Source organism: Haliotis rufescens, unplaced genomic scaffold (assembly GCF_023055435.1).
Source record: "Haliotis rufescens isolate VD_foot unplaced genomic scaffold, xgHalRufe1.0.p SCAF_120, whole genome shotgun sequence".
NCBI lineage: Eukaryota > Metazoa > Mollusca > Gastropoda > Lepetellida > Haliotidae > Haliotis > Haliotis rufescens.
The window spans coordinates 365,251-384,048 of NW_025963803.1; the positions used below are offsets into that span (position 1 = coordinate 365,251).

Genomic DNA, 18,798 nt, shown 5'->3' on the forward strand with positions numbered 1-18,798 from the left:
CAGAAATGGGCTTCACACATTGTACCAATGTGTGGAATCGAACCCGGGTCTTCTTCATGACGAGCGAACGCTTTAACTACTAGGCTACCCTACCGCCCTCACCAATGCAGAATCAATGTCTCCAAAATGATAGAAATATATCTTATTTGTCCCATTTACACACCTGAATACAAGACAGATGAAACATTTACACTCGCTCACAGATCTTCGAAGTACAAGACCGCCTCCGTGGTCTAGAGGTAGAGCGTCCGCCGAGACAGCGAAAAGGTCCGGGGTTCGATCCCCGGCCGCGCCATACCAAAAAACGTTAAAAGATGGTAGTTGTTGTTACGTTGTCTTGCGCTCGGCATTAAGGGACTGTGTCTGAGTGGGGTATCCATGTTAAACTGAGGCATGGTATCTCAGGGGGCTAGCACTGTAAATTGGTAGTGTACTGTGTCTGAGTGGGGTATTCATGTTAAACTGCGGCATGGTATCTCAGTGAGCTAGCACTATAAAGCGGCATCAGAGGTGCATGCACGTCGCTACATAAGGGCAATATTATATTATTATTATAATTATATATAGTATTATTAATATTGTATTAGTACAATCAGCAGGTGTCTAATCTAACCGGAGTTCAGGTTGATTGAGACTTTTTAGAAATACGTACGTACCTGCCAGTGTTTTGTCCGTGAATGTTATGCACCCAGGTCCTACGAATGCAGACCGCCTCTGTAGTCTAGTGGGGCGGTCGGGTAGCCTAGTGGTTAAAGCGTTGGCTCGTTACGCCGAAGACCCGGGTTTGATTCCCGACATGGGTACAATGTGTGAAGCCCATTTCTGGTGTCCCCCGCCGTGATATTGCTGGAATATTGCTAAAAGCGGCGTAAAACCATACTCACTCACTCACTCACTGTAGTCTAGTAGATGGAGCGTCTGCTTTTCCAGGGAAAGGTCCGGTGGATCTATTCCCGAGCGCGTCATACCAAAAAGACCTTAAAAGATGGTACTTGTTGTTACTCTGCCTGGCGCTCGGCATTAAGAGGATAAAACAGGGACTTTTCGGCTCGGAGTCAGTATACTGTGTGTGATCATAGTCATGCTCGCTGACTTGGTTGATGCATGTCATCGTATCCCAATTGCGTGGATGGATGCTCATGACGTCAATGGCTGGACTGTCTGGTCCAGACTCAATTATTTACAAACGGCGCGTCATATAGCTGGAATATTGCTCAGTGCGGCATTAAACAACAAACAAACAAACAAACAAACAAACAATCAAAACTTGCCAGACAAACAAAGTGTAGGAGAAGCAGGAGACGTTGAATGCCGGAAAATCACAACGTTGACCATTGCTAGGTTAACGGCTCAGTACGACACTACAGGAAGGGGCCCCTTTCCACAAAGCGATCTTCGCAATAATTTGATCGTAACTCCCATACTTGCGACAGTCGTAGCGTCAAGATCGCTTTGTGGGACTGGGCTAGGTCATCCAAATGAATATTGGGCGTTTGTGCCGAAAATCGAAACATCTATCTGTCACACATCTGTAATCAGTTCCAGTATGCCTTCCGTGTATGTATTTGTATTTATGATTGCGGTGACACATTTGCTCATTTGAAAGGTCGTACGGTCAGCGCTTCAAAACAATTATTTCAGAGCATGCAGGTGGACAAGGGTGTGGACGGGGTTTTACTCTGGGTATTGCCGGAGAAACATAATTTTGAGAAACATAAATTCGACAGATTATTTATGCCCCTGAAGTCCCCCCTTCACCCCATTTATCAACTCAAATACACACCCACCTCCCCACCACCCTCATCCTCATAAAATCCCCCCACCCAATATACCCCTATACACACACCTACCCTCAACATTCATCTACCCACACAGAAACATATACTTTCCACATCTAACCCCCATACACATCTCCCAAACAACCCTCTACCTTCCCATACACGCGCACCTACCCCATCCCCCTCAACCAACACATAAGCATACATTCCCCCGCCCCATCTACCCCCAACACCGCATACACACACACACCAGACCCCGATCTACCCATCCAGACGCCTCCCTCATCCCACATCTACTACCCCCCCATACACCTCCCTCTCCCTCACCCCCCCCCCCCCCCACACACACACTCTCTCTCTCTCACACACACACACACACACACACCCCCTATACCCCCCCCCCCCCCCCCCCCCCCCCCCCCTCCCCCCTCCTACTTGCTACCTACCCATACACACACTCCTCCTTCACCACCTCATATCAGAATCTAAGTTTGCGTTTTAATGCCACTACGTACAATGTGTGAAGCCCATTTCTGGTGTCCCCCGCCGTAATATTGCTGGAATGCTGCTAAAAGCCGCGTAAAACCATACTCACTCACACACATAAATACTTAAATTAATCCAATCGTTAACTGCTTGGCCTGGTAACAAAAGAAAATCTTCTAGAAATCCAAAATTATTCCGGACAGGCAGAGGGTTTACAAAAGAGCGGTTTGAGTGTTGCAAATGACAGTGTTACTAGGGAGTCGTGACCCTTCCACACTGACCTGACATTCAAATAGTGGGCTGACATTATGAAAACTAGATGTAACCAGTCAGTGTTTATCTGATCACAACCAGGTCATGTGATTAACCGGACCGTGCTGACATTGCGCAGAGCCAGTTAAACCCTAGAGGCACATATCCTTTTTGATATCTTTTCTCCAATCATGATCATAATATATAAATCTAGATGTGACAGTGAGTGAGTTTGGTTTAACGCCGCTTTTAACAGTATTCCAGTTATATCACGGCGTGTCAGCTTAATGTGGGAGGAAAGCCCGAAGTGATGCAGGTCTCAGACGTTTACCACTTCGGTGAAACCCACGAGCACGGGTATGGTGCTGACAAACCTAGAAACATAATCGGGACGAACCGGGATTCGAACCCTCAATCATAGGTTTCTGGCGTGCCCAAGGGACGCAACTCTGCACAGCGAATCGCGGCGCCTAAGACGACTGGGCCACCCGTGCCCCCTAGATGTGACAGTCCGTATAAATAACGAGCCTGGCTTTATTGAATTTCGGTCCGGGAGTTTTTTGTGTGTGTTTTCGGGTGAACACCTGACTTGCCTTTGCATGTATTTGTGACGGGTGCCAACCGGTGGGGCAGGATATGCTCACCTTATCGCGAACACCTGGTATCCTTACTGTCGTATATGGATTCATAAACAAATGTTCATGATATGGTAACGTTGATTTAGAGCGTCCGCCCGGAGAGTGGAATGTCTGGGTTCGATCCCCGGCCGCGTCATACCAAAAAACGTTAAAATATGGTACTTGTTGTTACCCTGTCTGGCGCTCGGTATAAAGGGGCTAAAACAAGGACTGGTCGGCGCGGAGTCAGTATACTGTGTCTGAGTGGGGTATTCATGTTAAACTGCGGCATGGTATCTCAGTGAGCTAGCACTTTAAAACGGCATCAGTCCGGACTAGTACAAGCAGCCACGCACACACGTGCATGTACGTCGCTATATAAGTGCAATAATCTTGGACGCGACGTTAAACCCAATTTCACCTCACCCCACCTGGACCAGTACAAGTAGCAACAGCCACTCCCATACTTTAACATAGACATACGACAGTCGTATCGCCAAGGTGATCGTGACTTCTATACTTTAACGTAGACATACGACAGTCGTATCGCCAAGGTGATCGTGACTTCTATACTTTAACGTAGACATACGACAGTCGTATCGCCAAGGTGATCGTGACTTCTATACTTTAACGTAGACATACGACAGTCGTATCGCCAAGGTGATCGTGACTTCTATACTTTAACGTAGACATACGACAGTCGTATCGCCAAGGTGATCGTGACTTCTATACTTTAACGTAGACATACGACAGTCGTATCGCCAAGGTGATCGTGACTTCTATACTTTAACGTAGACATACGACAGTCGTATCGCCAAGGTGATCGTGACTTCTATACTTTAACGTAGACATACGACAGTCGTATCGCCAAGGTGATCATGACTTCTATACTTTAACGTAGACTAACGACTGTCGTAGCGCTAAGGTGATCGTAACTTCTATACATTAACGTAGACTTACGACTGTCGTAGCGCTAAAGTGATCGTAACTGCCATACTTTAACATAGACTTAGGAATGTCGAGGCGCTAAAGTGAGATCGTAACTCCCATACTTTAACATAGACTCACGACTGTCGTAGCGCTTAGGTGATCGTAACTCCCATACTTTAACATAGGCTTACGACTGTCGTAGCGCCAAGATGATCGTAGCTATCATATTTTAAAATAGACTAAAGACTGTCGTAGCGCTAAAGTGATCGTAACTGTCATACTTTAACATAGACTTGCGACAGTTGTAGCGCTTAGATGATTGTAACTCGCGTACTTTAACATAGACTTACGACTGTCGTTGCGCTCAGGTGATTGTAACTCCTATACTTTAACATAGACTTACGACTGTCGTTGCGCTAAGGTGATCGTAACTCCTATACTTTAACATAGACTTACGACTGTCGTTGCGCTAAGGTGATCGTAACTCCTATACTTTAACATAGACTTACGACTGTCGTAGCGCTACGATCACTTTGTGTGATTTCATACCTTGCTCAAGTTGCTCAATAGCCCAGACTCGCTCTACTGACTATTAGTCTTTAACACTCAGTGAAGATTAACAATGTTAAATACAATGTTAAGTAGAATAAAACTATCCTGTAAATTCCTCGCAATGTGTGTTTTCTGGTCTGTCCACAGGTAAACAGGTAACTATTGGTTGACTAACCAACTTTGATAAATCCTGGTATAAGCTGTTTGACAAGTGGGAGGCTACCGGTTGAACTATATGTGTTTACAAAGTATGACGGGTATTGCTGTGTGTGTGAACTAGCCCGATCAACTTAAGTGTTGCATTTACAATGTCAGAATGAGTGAGTGAGTTGGGTTTAACGTCGCTTTTAACAGTATTCAAGGTCTCAGACGTTTACCACTTCGGTGAAACCCACGAGCATGGGTATGGTGCTGACGAACCTAGAAACATAATTGGGGCGAACCGGGATTCGAACCCACAATCATAAGTTTCTGGCGTTCCCAAGGGACGCAACTCTGCACAGCGAATCGCCGCGCCTTAGATGACTGGGCCACCCGTGCCCCCTACAATGTCAGAAGAAACTTTCGGTGACTAAGTCCGGCTTTTAACACATTTGATTCCTTGTTATACTGGCGCATCACGGCAGCGATGATAGTTCCTTCTCAGACCTTGCAATATTCGGCCAGTCATTGTGCCGGATCCTTTGTTTTAAACAACTTTATAACAATCATTACCCGATCATGTAAATCCGCGTCGGATTACCGACAATGCGGCTTAACTCCTTTCGTAGGTAATCCACCATACGGCTCAACTCCTTTCGCGGTTAATCCGGCAATCTAAAAAATCCCATGTTATTTAAGGGTCAGGTGATGAACCAAGGAATGGTTGGGAAAGAGCATCGGGTAGAGGGGTAGGGGGGAGGGCTAGGGGGTGTCCTTGGTTTTTTTTTGTCTGCAACAAAGATGCAAGGCGTTTTTCTTTAAGGCTCATTGTTCTAAATATAAAAAATGTCTGGTTTTGTAGCTGAAAAAGATATCAAATCTCGATATGAAATCCTAATGGGGTAAAAATGGGCTATTTTTTTGTATTTGTTTGTATTTTTTTACTCGCCTTTACAAGATTAAGGCCATTATTACGAGTTCTTAAAGTCGTTTGTACGAGAATATTTTTCAAATTAGTAATATGAAAACATTGTTTACAATTATCTATGCTACTTGTAGATTAGGACATTATCTCTTGAAAAAACAAAGCCATACGTACAGTAAACTACGGTTATAACGAACACGCTTATAACGAACTGACGGATATAACGAACTTACTTTTTTGTCCCGACTATTTGCTGTAGTTACGCTGTATATATGCTTATAACGAACTACGGTTATAACGAACTAAAATTAGTGGTCCCTTTGAGTTCGTTATAACCGTAGTTTGCTGTATATGACTACGGTAGTATCAAAGCTACGTTTTTGGAATTCCGGAACTCGTAATTATAACTTTATTCTCGTAATTACGACTTAAAAGAATCTCTTCTTTCAGCTGGGGGTTTGACCCCAGTGGGCGTTTCTCACGTGCGATGATGCTCAACGGTATCTGGCATCATTGTGTACATAGACAGCGACAGTTCCCAGGTCACCTTGAATTACTAAGTACTTGGGGTTTTTCCATGATGCTTCTAACTGGCGGAAGGTTATTTTGTTCCGCATGATTGCGTTCAAGGCTTCAAAACTTTCCAAATTGCTTTTTCGACCTTGCGCAGCTGAGTAGGGCAGTATCGATAATATATACACACATAATTTATCCATGTACACATTATAGGATAGCTACATGTGTCTGTCGACATTCTATTCCTGAAGGCAACTTTACCGTGACATCGGGGTACTGGTAGCTCAATGGAATTGAATTCAAATGAAAAGCTTCAGTGTGTGTGTGTTAGTGAGAGAGAGAGAGAGAGAGAGAGAGAGAGAGAGAGAGAGAGAGAGAGAGAGAGAGAGAGAGAGAGAGAAAGAAAGAGAGAGGGAGAGAATGGAAGGGATATAACAGACATTCCAGTGATTGACACCATGAGCATCGATCCACGCAATTGGGATACAATGATATGCATCAACCAAGTCAGCGAGCCTGACCACCCGATCCCGTTAGTCGCCTCTTACGACAAGCATAGTCGCCTTTTACGGCAAGCATAGGTTGCTGAAGTCCTAATCTGCCCCGGATCTTCACAGGTCTCCTTAAATTGCTAAACAGAGGTGATAAATCTTGCAGAGCAATAGTAAATGGCTTATGTTGTGACCTATGACGTCATCATTGTCGCTTATCACCGTTACATTAAAAAGGGCAATGCAAGAGAGCAACCCGTCTGGAATATCTGCCAAAACATATTCAATAGTGATGCTAGTGATGAAAGTTATGAATGGATGACTTTTGCCTTCAGGTATAGAAGGGGCGATGGGGTTAAATATGTTTGTCTGCAGTGGCAGTCCATGTATAGAGTTTGAAATATTTCTAAATATCGCCTGTTTAGGTTGCCAGTCTTCTATTGGGTCAAGGGCGGTGGGGTAGCCCAGTGGTTAAAGCGTTCGCTCGTCACGCCGAAGACCCGGGTTCGATTCCCGACATGGGCACAATGTGTGAAGCCCATTTCTGGTGTCCCCCGCCGTGATATTACTGGAAGATTGCTAAAAGCGGCGTAAAACCACACTCACTCACTCAGGCATAGAATGTCGCTTGATAGCAGTCATGTGATGTGGACACAGTTCAATAAATGTGCGATCATGAGGAAAAATTTTAAAGCTGCTTCATGACCTGATGTTCACGCCTGAGCGCCATTTTGAGGGACTAAACGACCTCTGGTAACTCAGACCATGGGGAAAACCCCAAGTATTTTGAAATTCAAGATGAACTAGGAATTGTCTCCGTCTAATGACGATATGATTTCAGGAAAGATTAAGCTCTATTGCTCAAAGCTACCTCTCTGAGATTAATATATTTCTGGAATAGAATCTGTACGTTATGCAATCTTGGAAGAGGTGGCGAGTTACGTTTCATATTAATTTGTCCCACCTTTAATGGTCTCAGAAATCGATATCTTACAACATATTATTGCGAATAACCTACAATTGAAAAATATATATCACTAATGTTTGTAGAATATAGGCCTATCCTTATAAACTTGTCCAAGTATATCAATGTGTCAATGAAATTGTTTCAGTAATGTTATTGGTATATATATATATATATATATATATATATATATATATATATATATATATATATATATATATATATAAATGTGGTCACACGCAGATGTACAAATATATGTACAAATGTACAGATGTACAAATATATACCAATAACATTACTGAAACAATTCCATTGACCCATATACAGTAAAGTACGGTTATAACGAACTGAAAGGGACTACTAATTTTAGTTTGTTATAACCGTAGTTCGTTATAAGCATATATATAGTATAACTACAGCAAATAGTCGGGACCAAAAAGTAAGTTCGTTATATCCGTCAGTTCGTTATAAGCGTGTTCGTTATAACCGTAGTTTGCTGTATATAGATGGGTGATTCTCGCACAGTCAGGCTGGTTAGGCTCATCATCAGCTCAGGGCCCTTGCCCCCTCTACACGCAGCCCGGACTTCTCCAAGGAAGCGCTGCCCAGTCAAACCAGTAGTACGCATTCTCACGGAACATATCTATGTCTGTATATGTGTACATAGATATATATATCTTCTCTGTATGTCATGTTGGGAATACGCTTGACTTGGTTTGACTTGAAAACTGTTGTCATACAGCTATGTTTACGTGTATTGGGTCCAGGATTTGTATCTTTGACATCCGTATAGATGCGCGCGAAATAATCTGTATGCGTAACAAAATACTATGGGATTTTATGTTTGATTGTTTGATCAAAGAACGTGGTACGAGTGATATATCAAATAATGCCACAGTTCGTTATAACCGTAGTTTACTGTCGTATCTATCTTCAGAGGTTCAGGGCTATTTGTCAAAAATGGACGCAAATGATATCTGACGTCTACTGAGAAAACAACAGTAAACTACGGTTATAACGAACACGCTTATAACGAACTGACGGATATAACGAACTTACTTTTTTGTCCCGACTATTTGCTGTAGTTATGCTGTATATATGCTTATAACGAACTACGGTTATAACGAACTAAAATTAGTGGTCCCTTTGAGTTCGTTATAACCGTAGTTTACTGAATATGGAAAATGCTGGACTTCCTCATTGATAACACCTATGTAAAATTTCGGGTTAAGACATTTGGGCAAGAAGTGGGCATCCCCAGGGGCACCAAGTGTGCCGCCTGCTGCACATGAACAGAAATGTCTGTTCCGATTGGGAAAGTCAAAACAAGGTAATTTGGCCAAGAAGTTTAACTGAAGCTTCAGGTATATCGATGCTCTGATGCCGTTCAATAACCACCAAATAGACAATTTCCTTCCACTGATGTACCCACCTGGGTCCTCTTGCACAAAGCGATGTCAGCGCTACAACTATTGTAAATCCTTAAGATCGCGATCTTAAATCCAAGCCGTCTTACAACCGCGTCAAGATCGGTTTGTGCAAGTGGAATAGGACAATTGTATGGTGATTGTAAAGTTGATTGTAGCCGCCTAAGACCGATTGTAACTAAGATTGTTTTGTGCAAGTGGGCCCTGAACTAGTAAACAAACCGCCTCATCTGTTTCATATTTAGATCATTGCATAAAGAATCAGGGTGACAAAACATTCTCAACAGGACTGTATGACAAGAGGGATGACTTTAACTTTCCAATAGTCAATTTTCACTTCATGTCGAGCAATATTCCAGCAGCTCCAGCATTTGGTGTTTACATTTCACAAAATTTGAGGTTCCCGTGTTATTTCAGATGAACAATTGACTTGCCCTTGCGTGTGTTTGTGGCGGGTGCCACCGGTGGGGCAGGATACGCTCACCTTTTCGCGAACACCTGGTATCCCCACTATTTGATAGTGATTCATAAACACATGTTCATGGTGTAGTCGGAATCGTACAATCGACTTTTGGGAGATTTATCACGAATATGGAAAGGGTTTTGTCTCTGTTATTAAGTAGACCGCCTCCGTGGTCTAGTGGTAAAGCGCTCGCCCGATCCCCGACCGCGTCATACCAAAAGACGTTAAAAGATGGAAATTGTTATTACTCTGTCTGGCGCTCGGCATTAAGGGGCTAAAACAAGGACTGATCGGCTCGGAGTCAGTATACTGTGTCTGAGTGGGGTATTCATGTTAAACTGCGGCATGGTATCTCAGTGGGCTAGCACTATTAATCGGCATCAGTGCGGACTAGAACAAGCAGCCACACAAACACACACACGTACATGCACGTCGCTATATAAGTGCAATAATCTTGGACGTGACGTTAAACCCAATTTCACCTCACCTTACCTCTTTTATTAAGTATTCCCATATCTTTCCTTGAGGCGTCATGCAGTGTGTATTGACTTGAATAAAGTGAACAGTGCGTCACGGTATTGAATACACTGAAAGGAATATCTAATGCTAGTTCTATTATTAAACAGTTCAGCGTGACACAGTTGCAACAGAATACAACCTGGAACATTCGATTTAAATATTCAGTATTGTGAAATACACCACGTAAAGAATTGTTTTTGACACTGTGAAACAAGCATTGACGGCATACCGACATTGATAGAACACAAATTGAATGTAAAAAAATCCATATTTAATCCGAATAGTAATTACACTTGGAGAGATCTATGCATTTCTTATCAGTGGCCCAGTCGTCTAAGGCGCCGCGATTCGCTGTGCAGAGTTGCGTCCCTTGGGCCAGAAACCGAAGATTGTGGGTTCGAATCCCGGTTCGCCCCGATTATATTTTAAGGTTTGTCACCCGTGCTCGTGGGTTTCATCAAAGTGGTAAACGTCTGAGACCTGCATCCCTTCGGGCTTTCCTCCCACATCGAACTGACACGCCGAAATATAACTGGAATATTGTTCAAATCGGCGTTAAACCCAACTCACTCACACACCCATTGTTAACGATCATGGGACGAGTGATTTTGTCAAACATTTTAATCAATTTCTGAAATTAAGGATTCGAATCATTTTCCATTCGTTTAATAATGTATTGAATTTAGATCCATGATAGTCCTGCCTAAGTATCCTGAGAAAAAGAAAAAACAGAACATGAAGGTTTTTTTCATTTGACTATACAGTAAACTACGGTTATAACGAACACGCTTATAACGAACTAACGGATATAACGAACTAACCTTTTAGTCCCCACTATATGCTGTAGTTATGCTGTATATGTGCCTATAACGAATTACGGTTATATCGGACTAAAACTAGTATTCCCTTTGAGTTCGTTATAACCGTAGTTTACTGTAGTTACTTTGCTATGGTCTAGATACCCGTATTAAGACAAGAGTCAGCAGACAAATAATATAGCTACGACTGAAAATTGATTCGAATCTAGTTTCTTATAATACTTTTGTGATTAAAACTGCTAGTGGAGAAAAGTCGACAGTTGTTCGAAAGCTGATGGTTAAACTCGTTCGAAATTATTTCACTTACATCTACTGTAAACTACGGTTATAACGAACTCAAAGGGACCACTAATTTTAGTTCGTTATAACCGTAGTTCGTTATAAGCATATATACAGCATAACTACAGCAAATTGGCGGGACAAAAAAGTAAGTTCGTTATATCCGTCAGTTCGTTATAAGCGTGTTCGTTATAACCGTAGTTTACTGTACATAGCGACGTGCTTGCACGTGTGTGTGTGTGGCTGCTTGTATTGGTCCTGACTACGAATGTACCTTTAGGCCAGCTTCGCCCCTTTCCGCATCACCGGAAACAGCCGATCGTGTTCAGACATATTTTCGTCACCACTCGCCCTTTTCCGTAACCTGCAAGAAGACTCGTCCCCCTATCGATGAATATCATGTGCGAAAATACGACAAACCAATAAGAATGCGCGTATGACGTCAAGTTCTTCGGTCAAAGAATCCCTCAGGAATAAATTTTGTTTTTACACATGTCTTGCATCAAAATATATACCCAAGATACAGTTAAAAGTGTTCAATCATACTGTATAATACCGCAAGTCACGACATGTTTTAAATAGCATCTAGCATATATATGACATGGGGGAAAGAATAAGTAAATCATTACGCAACGAGTTGACAATTCTTTTAACTATGCCCGTTTGCGCTTAGACGGAACCCAGTCGTAAAAATGGCCACGAGTGGGGCACGAGTCACTACTCGGCTTGTCCCGGAATAACACCAGCCTGATTCGGGCAGCGTTTTGTCCCCGAGGCTCAATAAGTGAACAGCAACGCGAGTCATATCACTGCGTCCTGGCAAGATCGATAGTATTGATCCCACGCCGGTGGTGTATGATCATGGTGACACACTAACATTTTAGTCGCGATCGATGATCCTTGTGTCGTTCTGATAACTAATGGCAATATGGCGATTGAGGTACAAACAGTAAGTACGCCAGTTGATCGACTAACATATTCGAGACATATATCACTCAATGTGTAAAATGACTGATTTTTTTACTAAGGCAATTTACAAAATGACAATTATATAATTCATTTTATAATTATAATTCCAGTTGTTATATTGTGATAACGAATTCCAAACATTTTCCTTCTCTATTTCATTGGATGGCTCTCATTATATCAGGACCGTCTCCATAGATAGAGCGTCTGGTCGGACACCGGAAGGTCGATGGTTCGATCCCAGCCGCGTCTTACTCTAAGACGTCAAAGGATTGTACTTGTTGTTACCCTTGCTGGTGACGAGCGAACGCTTTAACCACTAGGCTACCCAACCGCCCCCGCCAATGCAGAATCAATGTCTCCAAAATAATAGAAATATATCTTATTTGTCCCGGGTTCGATCCCCGGCCGCGCCATACCAAAAAACGTTAAAAGATGGTACTTGTTGTTACGTTGCCTGGCGCTCGGCATTAAGGGGCTAAAACAAGGACTGGTTGGCTCGGAGTCAGTATACTGTGTCTGAGTGGGGTATTCATGTTAAACTGCGGCATTGAGCATTAAGGGGCTAAAACAAGGACTGGTCGGCTCGGAGTCAGTATACTGTGTCTGAGTGGGGTATTCATGTTAAACTGCGGCATTGAGCATTAAGGGGCTAAAACAAGGACTGGTCGGCTCGGAGTCAGTATACTGTGTCTGAGTGGGGTATTCATGTTAAACTGCGGCATTAAGCATTAAGGGCCTAAAACAAGGACTGGTCGGCTCGGAGTCAGTATACTGTTTCTGAGTGGGGTATTCATGTTAAACTGCGGCATTGAGCATTAAGGGCCTAAAACAAGGACTGGTCGGCTCGGAGTCAGTATACTGTTTCTGAGTGGGGTATTCATGTTAAACTGCGGCATTAAGCATTAAGGGCCTAAAACAAGGACTGGTCGGCTCGGAGTCAGTATACTGTTTCTGAGTGGGGTATTCATGTTAAACTACGGCATTGAGCATTAAGGGGCTAAAACAAGGACTGGTCGGCTCGGAGTCAGTATACTGTTTCTGAGTGGGGTATTCATGTTAAACTGCGGCATGGTATCTCAGTGGGCTAGCACTATAAAACCGTGCGTGCACGTCGCTGCAATACTCAACTGCAATACTTAGTACTCTACAAGTGATTGGTTGTTTGTTTGTTTTGTTGTTTTACGGACGATCCAGTGATTGATATGAAATAGCATCCATCAAGTTGGGATACGATGACATATATCAACCGAGACATAAGTAGCATTATAGCTAGATGGTTTGTTGTGGGGTAGTTTGTTTCGTTCTATTAATATCAAAAATCTAATACATGGAATCGAATATGTCTGGAGCTGTTACTTGACTGATACCACCCACACACCTTCTAGACTGATGTGTGAGTTCAGTTTGCTTGTTTTGCTTGTTTGTTGGTTAACGCCGCACTCGGCAATATTCAAGCTAAATGACGGCGGTCTGTAAATAATCGAGTCTGGACCAGGCAATCCAGTGATTGACATAACGAACATCGATCCACGCAATTGGGACCGATGATTGCATCAACCAAGTCAGTAAGCTTGACCACCCGATCCCGTTAGTCGCCTTTCACGAAAAGTATAGTCACCTTTTTTACGACAAGCACGCGAAGTGAAGCCCCATTTCACCTCACCTCATAAAATCAATCACAAGTTAGTCTGGTCCTTTCTCGAATATTGCTGGCAGTCGTTATATAGAATGCAGCATTATAATAAAAACATTTTCACTTGGCTTACTCAATGACCAACTTTGGGTAAAAGCCATAATGAAATTGATTTCACTGTTGTCACTAGTTTACACCGCACCATCTGCCGGCGACCCGTGAAGATCCGGAGTAGAATAGGTCTTCAGCAACCCATGCTTGCCGTGAAGGCGACTAACGGGATCGGGTGGTCAGGCTCGCTGACTTGGTTGATGCATATCATCGTATCCCAATTGCGTGGATCGATGCTCATGGTGTCAATCACTGGAATGTCTGTTGTTCTGTCTGTCTGTCTGTCTGTCTGTCTGTCTGTCTGTCTCTCTCTCTCTCTCTCTCTCTCTCTCTCTCTCTCTCGCACTAAAACACATGCTGAAGCTTTTCATTTGAATTCAATTCCATTGAGCTACCAGTACCCCGATGTCACGGTAAAGTTGCCTTTAGGTATAGAATGTCGACAGACACATGTAGCTATCCTGTGGTGTGTACATGGATATATTATGTGTGCATATATTATCGATACTGTCCTACTCAGCTGCGCAAGGTCGAAAAAGCAATTTGGAAAGTTTTGAAGCCTTGAACGCCGGCGACCCGTGGAGATCCGGGGTAGAATGGGTCTTCAGCAACCATGCTTGCCGTAAAAAGGCAACTATGCTTGTCGTAAGAGGCGACTTACGGGATCGGGTGGTCAGGCTCCCTGACTTGGTTGATGAGCATCGATCCACGCAGTTGGGATACGACGACATGCATCAACCAAGTAAGCGAGCCTGACCACCCGATCCCGTTAGGCGCCTATTACGACAAGCATAGTCGCCATTTACGGCAAGCATGGGTTGCTGAAGACCTATTCTACCCAGGATCTCCACGGATCCATGTTATACGACCTCTATGTGATGGGACTGGTCTATGTGTTATAATATATTTATACAATATCAAGGCGTGCCCAGAATGTAGTTTATGTGGAAATCGAAATCTTTCAGCAACATAGCCTATGTGTTTGACAATAGCTATGCGGGAACTTCAATGCGACATGTGCTCCCTCAATCAATACCGAGTTTCCAGATCCGACGAGCTGTTGGTAGTGATGACAGATTAATTATTTCTCAGAGAACCGGAACCTACGGTCTTTTTTATAAAGGATAAAGGCATGCATAGTGAAATGTGGACATGCATATTTTGATTTAATATTCATATAGGATAATTTTCGCAACATACTTCCGGAGTTGTTTTACTGGTGTTGTGTCTGGTTTAAGGTATTTATCTTTGCTGTAATGTGCCAGATGTTACAAGTCATCATGGACGATGGTGTAGCTGAGTGGTTAAAGCGTTCGCTCGTCTCGCCGAAAGCCTCGGTTCATTTTCCAATATGGGTACAATGTGTGAAGTCCATTTCTGGTGTCTCCTGACATGATATTGCTGGAATATCGCTAAAAAGGGCAATAAATCACACCCACTATAGCAGTTAGTATATGTAAGTACTGTAATAATAGATCGTTAAAATTACGCTCTCACGTGTGCCGCTAAGATTGTCTGTTTGTTTGTTTGTTTGTTTGTTTGTTTGTTTTTTAACGCCACACTCTGCAATATTCCAGTTATATGACGGCGATCTGTAAATAATCGACACTGGACCAGATAATCCAGTGTTTGACATCATCCCGTTAGTCGCCTCTTGCGACAAGCATAGTCGCCTCTTACGACAAGCACAGTCGCCTCTTACGACAAGCATAGTCGCCTCTTACGACAAGCATAGTCGCCTCTTACGACAAGCGGGGCGGTCGGGTAGCCTAGTGGTTAAAGCGTTGGCTCGTCACGCCGAAGACCCGGGTTCGATTCCCGACATGGGTACAATGTGTGAAACCCATTTCTGGTGTCCCCCGCCGTGATATTGCTGGAATATTGCTAAAAGCGGCGTAAAACCTTACTCACTCACTCACTCTTACGACAAGCATGTGTTGCTGAAGACCTATTCCCTACAGGGAACTTCACGGGTCGTATGACGCTAAGAGAATGGAATGTAAACACTTGTAAACAAGTAAACAATTTTTAATTATTTAAAAGAGCTTCATGAGTGTCATGTATTTCCTCACTCACTGTGAGGTAGCCAAGTGGTTAAAGCGTTCGCACGCAGAAGACCCGGGTTCGATTCCCGACATTGGTACATTGTGTGAAGCCCGTTTCCAGTGTCCCCCGCCGTGATGTTGCTGTAACATTGCTAAAAGTGGCGTCAAACCACACTCACTCACTCATACAAGCTGCAGAGTTCAATGAACTATACCTCAACGTAGCTGATCTAATACATGTAGATAGTCGGCCTTTCTGAACTGAAGTCTATGTTCTTATGAATAGCAAGGTTTGCTGTCTGCCATAATACGTTGAATACTTTTGTACTGAATCTCAGTTTCGAAATGACTTTTGAAAAGCGCATTGTTGGGCTTTGTACGTACGTTCTTTTCATCGAGAACTCGGTCGTCCTCCAAGCACGCATCAGTTCATCTCAAAAGCACGCTGTTCGATCTCCACAATATTCCAGTTATATGACGCGCCGTCTGTATATACTCGATTCTGTACCAGACTGTCCACTGATTGATAACATGAGCATCGATCCACGCAATTGGGATACGATGACATGCATTAACCAAGTCAGTGAGCCTGACCAACCGATCCCGTTAGTCGCCTCTTACGACAAGCATAGTCGCCTTTACGGCAAGCATGGGTTGCTGAAGACCTATTCTACCCCGGATCTTCACAGGTCTATATCAGCATGTATATTAACTCATATGCTTACTCAGATCCTTGTACTTGCCTTTACATGTCATCGATCCCCATTGCATGGATCGATGCTCATGATATTAATCACTGGATTGTCTGGTCCAGACTCGATTATATACAGACCGCCATCATATAGCTGGAATATTGCTCAAAGGTCCCTTCGTTATTGTTGTCGAAATCTGTTTATATATGAATGGAAGGCTGTGCCGCGATTTCTTATTGAAAACAGATACAACCCAATACACTGAAATGACTTTGCAACCACATGCCCCCTACCTTTGTTTGAAATATTGTTAATTTGTGCCGAAAATAGCAAATTTATTTATTTTTTAAGATACAATGTCAAAGATACCCATCAGCTGTTGTGTATTCTTATTTAAATTTTTTTAAATAAAACGATGTAGACGTATTCTTGGAGTGCTGACTCAGCACCTGTACACTTCAATTTTGGGATATATCTCTGACATAAAATATTTTCAATTGAAATTCAAACATATAATCAAATGCCCCTCAGGTATTGTTTAGTGACAGAGAGCCACAAGTTTGATTACGAACGTACATTTACCCGTTTCTACCTCTCCGGGCTGACACAGCTGTATGAATAAGTGAAATTATCATTGCCTTAAAAGCGAATCCCACGTCACGTAGCACGTAGTTAGCAAGCCTCTGAAACGTGACTGCTTTTCATGTTGGAATTTGAACACCGAAACCGCCCGTGGTTTTTCAAAGGCCTACTACACAAACGATTATTGACGTTAGATATTTTTCTATGGACCTCTTCCGAATGGTCGTGTTGTGAATGAATATTTTAGAACGTGTCATGAAAAATAATGTCAAGGTCACTTGTCCTGGTCACATTTGTGGTTACGCTTTCCCAAAAGGCCTGACGTTTGGAGTAGTCTGAAACATGGTTTGTAAACAATAGCCGACAACCCCCAACATCTCCCCATTAGTCAGATACCTTATAATCACAAATGCCACGGTTGCGTTCTCCCACTATCCAATGCTTGTTACCTATGTGCTGAGGTGAGCTGAGGTGAAATGGGGTTTAACGCCGCGTCCAAGATTATTGCACTTGTAGTAGACGTGTATGCACATTTTACAAATAGCCACACGCATAGGATAGTTAATATAGCCACACGCATAGGAAAGTTTACAAATAGCCACACGCATTGGAAAGTTTACAAATAGCCACACGCATAGGATAGTTAATATAGCCACACGCATAGGAAAGTTTACAAATAGCCCCACGCATTGGAAAGTTTACAAATAGCCACACGCATAGGATAGTTAATATAGCCACACGCATAGGAAAGTTTACAAATAGCCCACGCATTGGAAAGTTTACAAATAGCCACACGCATAGGATAGTTAATATTGCCACACGCATAGGAAAGTTTACAAATAGCCACACGCATTGGAAAGTTTACAAATAGCCACACGCATAGGATAGTTAATATTGCCACACGCATAGGAAAGTTTACAAATAGCCACACGCATTGGAAAGTTTACAAATAGCCACACGCATAGGATAGTTTCAAATAGCCACACGCATAGGATTGTTACAAATAGCCACACGCATTGGTGAGTTACAAATAACCACACGCATAGGATAGTTTCAAATAGCCACACGCATAGGAAAGTTTACAAATAGCCACACGCATAGGTGAGTTACAAATAACCACACGCATAGGATAGTTTCAAATAGCCACACGCATAGGATAGTTTCAAATAGCCACACGCATAGGATAGTTACAAATAGCCACACGCATACGAAAATTTACAAATAGCCACACGCATAGGAAAGTTTACAAATAGCCACACGCATAGGTGAGTTACAAATAACCACACGCATAGGATAGTTTCAAATAGCCACACGCATAGGATAGTTTCAAATAGCCACACGCATAGGATAGTTACAAATAGCCACACGCATACGAAAATTTACAAATAGCCACACGCATACGAAAGTTTACAAATAGCCACACGCATAGGATAGTTAATATAGCTAAACGCATAGGGAAGTTTACAAAAAGCCACACGCATAGGTGAGTTAATATAGCCACACGCATAGGATTCTTACAAATAGCCACACGCATAGGATAGTTACAAATAACCACACGCATAGGATAGTTTCAAATAGCCACACGCACTGCCAATCACTGGATTGTCT

At 42.9% G+C, this 18,798-nt stretch overlaps 1 protein-coding gene across 1 annotated transcript in view; it reads left to right on the forward strand.

The window, feature by feature from the left end:
* The window catches only part of LOC124115427 (cysteine dioxygenase type 1-like), a 32,276-nt gene that overhangs the window by 868 nt on the left and 12,610 nt on the right, over positions 1-18,798 (forward strand). The gene's annotated exons all lie outside the window — the stretch shown is intronic.